Raw genomic sequence first — 12,128 nt, forward strand, 5'->3', positions numbered from 1 at the left:
GAAAGTTCTATTGAACTCACAAAAGTTTTTCCGCCGAGAAATAAAAAAAATTGATATAAAAAACACAGAGTTGAGAGATAAGATCATTCAGCGAATATCTTATTACAATGACATATTTTAGTTTATGTTGTCAACCATATTTGTTACTACTGGTGATAGATGTTTCATCTGTTAGAGCATCGCTTGGTTGAAATCACAAGTTTTTGTTGCCAATGTTAGATTTACAAAACTATATCTTCATTTCTATTCTACTAAAGTCAAGTATCCGACTAGGATTAGAGTATGGTAGTTGATTATCAGAAATCACGGAATAACCCTCGAAGAAGAACAAACGAAGACATTTGCGACAACTTCATCAACAAACAGGTATGTGAAGGCTGAACCTTCCTATTTACTTACGACGTTTACCATTCTATCATATGACACTATGTCGTGTGATTTAGTAGATTTAACATTGCAAGGAAGAAATTTTGAATTCAAGCATGTCTTGGTTAAACTCTCGAAATATGATCAAGCAATGAATGTAGTAGATCTTTAAAAATCTTAGTTAAAAACAATTTATTGTTCAAGAAATATTTTTGCTTTAAGTTGATCATTTGGAAATTTCTCAAGCAAAAGTGCAAATTGCATATGGCTGTTGCGAATGTCTCAAAACAATTATGTGAAATAGAAAAAAAATTGTTGGGCGATTGGTAAACATACTGGTATGTTTTACCAAAGTCACTCTGAAATCCCGCAGACTACATAGGTTCGCAAACCCAGTTTGCAAACCATGTACATATGAGTTCGGGAATTTAGGTAGGTCCGCAAAACCGATTTTCAAACCCCTACCATCTGACTTTCGCGAATTTCTGAGGTTTGCAAACCCTCGTGGCCTAACTTGGATAAAATTTAGAGGTTTTCAAACCTGCACCGTTCTAGTATAGCAGAAGTACACGAACTAATCTATACGTTTATGTTAGACTTTACTAAGAGTCTCATAAAAACTTTTAAGATAAACTTAATTCACTAAATCATTGTTTGTTGATCACTGATTAAGTCTTGAGTGTTATTCAACACCATTATGTGCTTATAGGTTCAAAGGCTACTGAGACGCTATGAACCATCATTGTGCACGGATTCAGAATCCTGGACCATAATGCATACTCTTTTGTGTAATTTCAAGGAATACTTCTCACATGCTTACATGGATTCCTAATAAGAATTTCACCTATACTGAGAAAGTGTTTGCTTGAATTCCAAGAAACCATCGCTTGAAACTAAAGCTACCTTGAGCCTTGTAAATCTACAGATAGGGAGACTCTTGCAACACGATTTCTTAATCCCTGACACTCTTGTATCCTAGTTGCTAAGCTAGAATCGTCCTCTACGACTTAGGTTCTTCGTATAATTGTATTCTAGGTTAACACTTTGAAGACTTGACTTAAGGATTCATGAAGCTCGGTCATACTATCTTTTACCTAATAGCTCGTGTATCCAGATCTTTATCTTATTGATCTTTAAGGTTTTAGTAATCTCATATCAGATATAAATTACAAAGTTATCTCTGTCTCAGATTTTGTGATTCCTCAAGAAAGATATCTAAACTCTTCTTTGATTTGTTTGGATTGTTCTTGAGAGGTGGATAGCAATCCAGGTTTCTCAACTAACTGAGTGTAAGTGTTCCGGATTCGTGAGGTTTGCTGGACTTTGTATACTGCAAATAGATTTCTAAACCTAGATTGAAATTTTAAAATTGAAATCAAATAGGCTTGTTTGTTAGAGGATGGTGTCAAAAGTCTTCATCGAGGTTGAAGCAACTCTTAAGATATAAAGGACCAGCTAAGAGAATCAAGTGCGTAGAATCTTGTAAGGTTCAGGAGACGTAACAAAAATGAATGCAGCTGAATTACTTGGAGGGTTAATTCGGTATCAACTATATTCCAGTCTGAAGTATGATAGTAGGATATCATCTATAGCGGTTTAATACAGTATGGTGTTCAAAGTTGGACGAGGTCCCATGATTTTTCTGCGGGTGCAGTTTTCCTCGTTAACAAAAATTCTAGTATCTCGTGTTTTTCTGCATTATATTGTTTTATCTTTATAATAGGAATAACACAAATAGTATGTAATCGATCTAGATCATTTAGGTCCTTATTAATTGAGATGAAAAACAAGACTCGTTCTTGTTGAATTCATATCTTGAAAGATTGCAAGTTTCATTAGAGTTCGGATTTTTTTAATTTAGAAACGGCTAGATTGATCTTTGATATTGATGTTTGAGATCGTCCAAGAACTCTTCCACACAATCAGGTTTACGGACCTTTGGTCATACATATTGGTTGTTGAAGAAAAAAAGAAAAACTCTATATACAAACTTCTTCAATGGTCATTGATTTTACCTACAACCAAGATCTTAAACTCATGTGTCTATGTGCATTACGTCTAAGGATATCTTAGAGACCGTATTCGAAGGGAATACCTTAGAAAAAGAAGCGAGACTTAAAAACCTAACTTTTGACTGGGAAAACTTTTCATGGTTGATAAAGATACACTTGAGAAATTTAATTACAAGTTATCTGAACTTGTGAATATCTTCTACGCGTTAGGTAGGACAATTTCTGAAGAAAAAAAAATATTATAATGAAAATTTTGAGAACCTTGCTAACTCGATATGAGTCTAAAAACATGTCATCACTAAAGAAATTTATCTTGCAACACTTTTCATAAGCAGCCTCGTCGGAAAAGGGGAAGTGTACCACTGGTGACATTTCTCTATCACAAACTTTACAAGGGAATTCCTGCTTAGTATTATGATACAACTTTCTATTCTTGATCTTGTTCTTATACTTAAGTCGATGTGTATTATTGAATGACTGTAATTATTTGCAAAATAAAATCCTCAGGTAAATCGTCAGAATTGTAACAAACATGTAGTCCTTGATCTTCATGGTCTTTATTTACGCAATTCCGTTCTTATTGCAAGAGTGCGATCCCATTTACTGGGCCAGAAATTTCAGTGTATGGATTTTGTTTTTCTCCAGCCACTACACGAGAATAGGCCATTAGTCATGTCGTTCTGGGAGACACATAAAATAATAAAATAACGACCAACAAAATGTTGGTCGCAAAATAACAATTTCAGTGTGGAGTTAAATGATCGGAGCTGAGATGGTCAGAAAAACATATAAACACCGGCCAAGTTTTTTTGAGTTGTTTACTGGGAAGGGAGTTAAAAAGGATGTAACTCCGTGCATTTACTATTCCTTATAAAAAATATGAAAAACTATTTTTTTGTCTTTTTGCAACGGTGTTTTTACTCTTTTTACCCCTGGTCTCCACAATAGACTTTTCACAACGTTTTTAGTCAACAAGTCCAGATGACTGATCCAGGAATGAGACTTCCGTGCTTGACTAATTGACTGAGTCTAGTTGACCACTCAAGGATGGGGGTACACTCCTACTGGATACTCTGAATATAATGTTGTTGATCGGGAAAAATGAGTCCAGTTGACCAGTCAATATTTGGAACGCACTATTAGTGCACTCCTAAAATTGTTCTTGTTGCATTTATCGTGCAGGCATGTACGTCATCATTTTAGGGACATATGCAGTATTTGTTTTGCTCATATTTTGCCCTTTTGGTAATATATTATGGTTTTGGAACTGACGAGGACTTTCAGGGGGCGTGGAATTTCACATTTTTTAAGGTCCTCTCCCGACAATAATCTTAGTTTTATGTTGTGGTTAAATCAAATTGGAATATACTTATATTTATACCGTAACCACATTGATGATATTTATTGAACAAAAATTGAAAACAAAATGGAGAACAACCATGATTTTTCCGTGAGTGGATAGAGCTCTATGTTTGACTCGATGCACTATTTCCTTGATGAGTTGCTGGACTACAGTTCCAATTCGGTAATTCATCAGTAACATATGCAAAATTTGAATCAAAAGGTACACCATTGGCATAGTTTTGAGCAATGCTGCCTGGATTACCTTAAGAAATTAAATCAGATCTCCAGAACTAATGCATAGTTTTTATTTGGTTGAAAGGTAGGTAGGAGTTTTTGTCACTTCTGGAGGTAAGAATCAATGCATAATTTTGATTTGGTTGCAGGGTCGATAGGAATTTTTGTTTTAAGTTCTGGAGGTGATCTCACTATAGACTAAACAAACTTGTATTTTGTTCATTTTGCTCCCACTATGGACTCAACAAACATAAAAAATGGATGGGAAAACCCAAAAAATTTGGGGGTTTGTTGAGTGAGGCAGTAGAATAAACGCGCGCTTGATGGAAAACCTGACGGCTGAACTAAACACGCTGGCGTGTGTTCCAGAAATACTGGCGTGTGTTCCAGAACCGCCAATTTTTCCTCCACACACCAGCATCTAAAGTGAATCCTCCAGCGTGTGGACCAAAACCGCCAACACTTACTTTCCAATATCTTCATTTTCAAACTCAAAACTCACACCTTCTTCATATCTACCTCAAAATTTCACAATTTCGTACCATCTAAATACTCACTTTTCCTTTATTTCAAACATAACTATTCATATCAATTCAATCTACCAGAAAAAATCTCCATAAATTCCATTCTAACAAATATGGCATCCTCATCGCAATGATCACAACAACAAATACAACATGATACACAACAATCATAACCAGAAACAAAAGAATTTGTGGTTAGTTAGATCTTCTCTTAGTTGTCCATAGAGTCCCCGGTTTTGGATTCTGTCAGTGGCAAGTCTATATTCTCTTGTCGGACGCCCATACTGCGCCACAAGATTCGGCCTCAAATCTTCATCTGGAAAACTAATCCAGGTTGGGTGACGTCTAGTTTCTTCAATTACCATGTTATGCAGAATGATGCAAGTCAGCATAATCCTGTTCATTTCTTGAAGATCAAAAAAGTGTGTCGGCCCAGCTATGATGGCAAACTTCCTTTTCAGTATGCCAAAAGCGCGTTCAACATCCTTTCTGCATTTCATTTGTTGGGTGTTAAAGTACTTCATATCCTTCGAAGTCGTCGGTCCAAAACCTGTATGACTATAAGATTGAACCATAGTTGACCATTCTGGATAGATTCTGTCTGCTAGATAATAACCCTGAGTGTAGTCATAACCGTTGATGGTGAAATTACAGTTCGGCGCGATCCCATGCTTAAGATCTTCAAACAATGGTGACTTATACAAAACGTTGAGATCATTACTTGAACATGCGAGTCCAAAAAAAGCATGTCAAACCAACAATCATTAGTAGCTGAAGCTTCCAAAATTACAGTTGGTTTTGGATAATGACCTTTATATTACCCTTCCCATTCAACGGGACACGCATGCCACATCCAGTGCATGCAGTCAAGTCTACCTAGAATTCCTGGAAAACCCCTCGCGATGTTTTCTGCAGTTATTCTTTGAACATCTTCCTGAGTAGGCTTTCATAAAAAGGTTGGACCAAAATGCTTGACTATTGTTTCGCAAAAAAAATTGAGATGCCTAAAGGCGGTTGTTTTCCCAATACGGATGTAATCATACGTGAAATCTGCTGGTACCCCGTAACATAGTATACAGAGGGCCGTAGTGACCTTTTTTTTCAGAACTAAAACCTCGTACATGTCGTGCATCGTACTAATAATTAAATAAAGGTTGTACCTGAAAAAACTCGACAATAATCCTTTGCGTCAAGTTGCGGCCCATGTGGAATCGCCGCTGAAAATCCTCATCGGAATATACACAATCATGATCAAAATAATCATGCATCATCTTGTCGTGGTAAAAATTGATCTCGCCATGTCCATTTTCTAGTCATAACTTCATATGGATCTAAAGGCTTTGGTATGATCCCCATTTGTAATTGCAACATAAAATTTCGCCTCCTTCTATCTTGTATTGCATCTTCATCCATTTAACGCCAAAACTCCATACACATTTCTTCCTCTTCTTCACACAACAGTTCATCCATCTCCATATCTTCTTCAGAAGAACCAAAATCAGGATTCATGGTTGGAAACCGGAAGCAATTGAAATTAAGAAAACATTGATAGGTCGAAAGATTGTTGTGAATTTGTGAGATCAAACTCGAGCTGTATTTATGGAGGTAGAAACTAGTTGTTCCGATGAATGTTTAAAAGTAACCATTCGCGGTCTTGGTTCACCCACCAACGGTTTTACCATGCACGCCAGCGTTTCTTCTTCATGCGCCAGCGGCTTTACTTCGTCCCGGCGCTTGACAATCAACCGCCCACTTCATTTTCCATAGTGCAGAAACACGTTTTCCCATCCACCTGGCTCATCAACTATTTTGTTTTGTACATTGCCATAGAAATTTCCCTTATGAATTGAAGGCGTGATATATTATCATGCATGGTCTCATATATTGTGCAACGAAGGTCACATAAAATCTTAAATGGTCTCAATGGTAAGTTAGCATTTTTAGTTTTTGTCCTCATTGGTGACATATAATGTGTAATTCTGTTGTATCTTTTTTACTTTTGGCATCATTGGTAAGTTTGTTTTCAAATCATTTTAGCGCCTTTTGAGTTGCTTGGCACTGCTTTTGCTTGCTATAAGGATCTATCAGGGCACCAATAAAAAATAATTCTGTGGCAAATTTATTTTTACAAGACTTGCAACAGAATAAATAAAAAAAAATCCTACTTGAGTGGGATGATAATTACAATGAGCTAATAATAATTAATATTCACTCCATTTCTGCAAAAAAAAAGTTACTATCATTTTTATATAGTGGACTAAAATATCCTCGCGTTTTTAGGGGCCACTCAAAAAAATTTAGGGGCCATCAATTTATACCCATCCAAAGACTCTAGTTAAGGGGTACCCTATATGATATTGAAGTTACATAAATGCCCTTCTGGTAAAACCGTATAAAAACCAAATCAAAAAAAATTCTACTCATTTCAACTCTTCTTCTTCCAGTTTCATATCTTCTGATTGTGGAAGAAAAAAAACTTTCCTCGTTCAACCGAAACATCGCCGCGAATCGTAAAATCAAAACATCGTCGATTCGTTTAAAAAACAATGGATAAGGGAAATGAAACCCACAGACCTAGAACCAAAAATGTTGCTCGGGGTATCGATCCAAAGATTGGGATTTTAGCAAGAAATAAAGAAATTCTTGCTGCAAATGAAGAAGAACGCGAAGAACAAGTACCCGGCAATGTAGTCGGTGGTGGCGATTCCGATAGTCAAACACTTCGTCAACTTCAAATGGCCCCAATTAGGTAAGAATCTATCATTTTTGGTGTTTATTTCGCTTTAATTCGTCGAATCGAGAAAAAAATTTTCTAGGGTTTTCGGTTATTTATCCAGATTCGGATGATATTCATGCTCATTTACTTCCGAATGTAGTCGTGTTCTTCATTTCTCAAGAACATCGACAGTATTCGGGAGAAAGATTTGATGATAATCTGCCGAATATTGGTGGCCATATCTTCCTGGATACAAACTGCTAATAATAGGTAGTTTAATGAATTTTCTGGCTACCGAATATATTTAAGTAGACACAGAGTATTCGGAAGAACACTCACTACCGAATGTATATATTGAAAAAATCTCAAAATTTCTGATATAGGAAAAATCCCATTTTGGGGCCAGTATTTATTTGGAAGACAATATAATGTTTTATACCTCCGATTGTGTAGGATAAAATTTTAGAGTTTCTGAACTCCAGTTGATGAATATTCGGTTGTAAACATGTTTAGTTATATTCCGATTGTTTTTCATTCGGAAAAAATATGTGTCTTCTTACTTCCGAATTTGTACATTCGGGTTATAGATGTGCACTTTGTCTTCCGATTGTGTAGGATGAAAAATTTACAGCTTCTGAACTCCAATTGATGCATATTCGGTTGTAAACATGTTTAGTTATATTTCGATTGTTTTGTATTCGGGAACAGGATGTGTCTTTTTACTTCCGAATGTGTTCATTCGGGTTATATTTCCATACTTTGTCTTCCGATTGTATAGTTTGTAAATATTGTTCCTTTCTTTGTTGTTTAGACAAAGTCGAGAAAGGAGGAAGAAAGTGACAGCTAGTGCTAGGAGGGAAAGGAGCGCCAAAGATAATTCAAGTGCTCAACAAAGCTTACAAGAACAAAGCAGTCAACAAGGAGTGCAACCAAGTGCTGAACAAAGTGTAGAACAACAAGGCAGTGAACATGGGGTGCAACCAAGTGTTGAACAAGCCGCTCAACAAAGTGCAGAACCAACTTCTCCACAAGTTACACCCCACCATGAAATTGAACCAGTTGATCCAGTGCCAAGAGTAGAAGAAGAAGGACAACCAAGTGGTACCCAAAAATCCAAAAAAGGAAAAGATGGTATAAAGAGGGATATTGCTAAGAAAGCATCACATCTTGTCCCTCAGCACTTGAAGAAGAAGGGTATTCTAGCAGGCACAATCCTTGGGCTACCGGCGGATGGAGGAAAATTGCTATTTGGATACAAAGACTCATGGGCCAGAGAAATATACGAAACCGAGGTAATAAAATTACTATTTTTTATTAATGTATTGTCTATGTGTTATATCGTAATATTTGTATTAAGTATTTTTTTATGTACTTTAATAGGATCATCAAGATGCGGTCCGTCTACTCAAACCTACCGCCGCACCAACAAAAATTCTTGCGTGGCCTTTATCCGGTGAATGTGAAAGGTTCAAGTCAATTGTTTCCAACTCGGGGTTAGCTAATGCCGCCGAGAATTCATTGTTGGAACATGATCGTGTGGCCATATCGGCGTTCGTGGAGAGAATGTATCCTGAGACCGATACTTTCCATATGCCGTTTGGGGAGATGACGATTACTCCGGATGATATTGTGCAGATTCTTAACCTTCCCGACCAAGGCAAAGCTGTGAAGTTTAACTACACAAAGCAGTTAAGTTGGGCACAACTTTATGCTCTAACTAAAAAGTGCTTAGGTTGGGATGAAGAGACAACAACAGCATAGTTTAGGAGGCATGCAAGTTACATAACAAGACATATCAACATTACAGCTTTGATGAATATGTTTCGAGGCACCTTGGAGAAGGAAAAGAATGGAACGTTAACTGATGAGCAAGTGAACCACGCTGCCACCGCATATCTCCTTTGTGTATTGGGATGTGTCATATTCCCCAATACTTCTGGCAACCGGATCGACGCCAACCTTATACAACTTTTGGATCCTCTCCATGAAGTCGGTGACTATTCTTGGGGCACGACATGCCTAGCATTCTTGATGGAAGAGTTGAGAAAGGCTTCGAGGCTAGGAACCTGCCAAGTTGCCGGGAATGTGGCTCTATTGCAGGTTTTTTCTTTAACTCTATAACTCACTCTATAGTTATTCAGTAGACAATACATATGATGCATATCCATAACTCCAAATGACGCATATTCGGTAGGAAATTATCCATCTCTTTTCCCGAATGTTGGTTATTCGGTGGTTAGGTACTTACTTTGTTTTCCGATTATATACAATCGGAAATATTCTTTTGATATTAGAACCGAATATACAGGCCAGAAAAGCTATAGGTTACTGAACTCCAAATGACGCATATTCGGTAGGAAATTATCCATCTCTATTTCCGAATGTTTGGTATTCGGTGGTTAGGTACTTACTTTTTTTTCCGATTATATACAATCGGAAATATTCTTTTGATATTAGAACCGAATATACATGCCAGAAAAACTATAGGTTACTGAACTCCAAATGACGCATATTCGTTAGGAAATGATCCACCTCTATTTCCGAATGTTTGGTATTCGGTGGATAGGTATTCAGTTTTAGTTCCGATTATATATAATCGGAAATAAAGTTTGGAAATTACTACCGAATATATAGGCCAGAAAAACTATAGGTTACTGAACTCCAAATGACGCATATTCGGTAGGAAATGATCCATCTCTATTTCCGAATGTTTGGTATTCGGCGGATAGGTATTCAGTTTTATTTTCGATTATATATAATCGGAAATAAAGTTTGGAAATTACTACCGAATATACACAATCTATTTACTAAAACTTGGTTTCTTATGTATATAGGCATGGATCTATGACCACTTCCCTATCCTGAAGTTGGCCGGAGAGAACCCGGGGTGGTGCAAAGGTACTCCTAGAGGAACAAAGTATATATTTGAAGACAACCGTTCTAGGACAAAAGAGCAGCAGTTGATTCGCATGAGGGAGATTTTGGACCAATTGAAGGCCTCAGACGTATGCTTTGACCCATACAAGGAAGATCGATCCAGTGGGCATATAAATGTTCGGTCGGACTTGTCCCTTTATTTTGGACCGTTGTGGCACCCCACAGGATATGTGATGTATAACCCCTCTAGGGTGATGCGACAACACGGGTATATACAACAGCAACCTGTGGAGAAAATGGGGGATTACTACAAATTGGAGTTGGAGTTGTGCTCTTCTAGTGGTGATAATCTCACGATTGTTCACACAGGCCACCTACTGTTCTTGATAACTGGGATAAGAGGAATGACTTCATTATCGACACTGGTAGACGAACCACCCGAGGTGATGAAAATTCTCCAGACTATATGAGTTGGTATAACAAGGTATCACATCCTTTGGTTATCCGTGAAATCAAATCCAACACTACTGCGGTGGGTTCAAGTTATAATTGTATCATCAAAGACAAACCAGCTGGTTATGATAGACTGGTGCGTGTTCTTATATTTTTGTTCATTTTATATTATTCCTATAAATCTTAGGTAATTACCGTTTGATGTTATGTCATTACGTATAAAAAACAGGTGAATAGGTTCAAGCGTGTTTCCAAAAGGTTAACTGCATGCCTGAAGAGCGGAGATCCCATGCCAGCTGAGAAGATCAAAGAGGCTAGAGATCTAGTTGATAATATGGATAACGAAGATTATGCTGCCCAGTTTGGGGAGAAAGTCACGAAGAGGCATCAACCCAAGGTGGCAGTATCAAAGACGGGTAAAAGAACTCGAGCTTCATCGAGCGCTGAAGCTGCTCCAACTGAAGGTGCTCAAACCCGTGGTCGTGCAGGACTGGGAGGTAGTCACGGTCGTAAAGTAAAGAAGAGCAGATAAATGACAATGATTTTTGTTGTACATTCGGAAATTTGTTTGGGTAACTAAGTTAGACAAGTTCAAATGACAATGATTTGTGTGGTATATTCGGAAGTTTTGGTAACTAATTTAACTTCCGATTATTTCAAAGACAAAATTTGAAAAGTATAAGTTTTTCCAAATTCTGATTTTTGGGCCATCGTACATTCGGAACTTTACAAAAAACCTATCCTCCGAATATCACAAGTTCAAAACAAACCACGCCATGGCTCCAGGTGGTTCCAAGGGCCAATATTGAAGGTTAGACAACCCATATTCGGAAGTTTTGGTAACTAATTTAACTTCCGATTATTTCAAAGACAAAATTTGAAAAGTATAAGTTTTTCCAAATTCTGATTTTTAGGCCATCGTACATTCAGAACTTTACAAAAAACCTATCCTCCGAATATTACAAGTTCAAAACAAGCCACGCCATGGCTCCAGGTGGTTCCAAGGGCCAATATTGAAGGTTAGACAGCCCATATTCGGAAGTTTTGGTAACAAATTTAACTTCCGATTATTTCAAAGACAAAATTTGAAAAGTATAAGTTTTTCCAAATTCTGATTTTTGGGCCATCGTACATTCGGAACTTTACAAAAAACCTATCCTCCGAATATTACAAGTTCAAAACAAACCACGCCATGGCTCCAGGTGGTTCCAAGGGACAATATTGAAGGTTAGACAGCCCATATTCGGAAGTTTTGGTAACTAATTTAACTTCCGATTATTTCAAAGACAAAATTTGAAAAGTATAAGTTTTTCCAAATTCTGATTTTTGGGCCATCGTACATTCGGAACTTTACAAAAAACCTATCCTCCGAATATCACAAGTTCAAAATAAACCACGCCATGGCTCCAGGTGGTTCCAAGGGCCAATATTGAAGGTTAGACAGCCCATATTCGGAAGTTTTGGTAACTAATTTAACTTCCGATTATTTCAAAGACAAAATTTGAAAAGTATAAGTTTTTCCAAATTCTGATTTTTGGGCCATCGTACATTCGGAACTTTACAAAAAAACCTATCCTCCGAATATTACAAGTTCAAAACAAA

Source organism: Papaver somniferum, chromosome 10, assembly GCF_003573695.1.
Source record: "Papaver somniferum cultivar HN1 chromosome 10, ASM357369v1, whole genome shotgun sequence".
NCBI classification, from domain to species: Eukaryota; Viridiplantae; Streptophyta; class Magnoliopsida; order Ranunculales; family Papaveraceae; genus Papaver; species Papaver somniferum.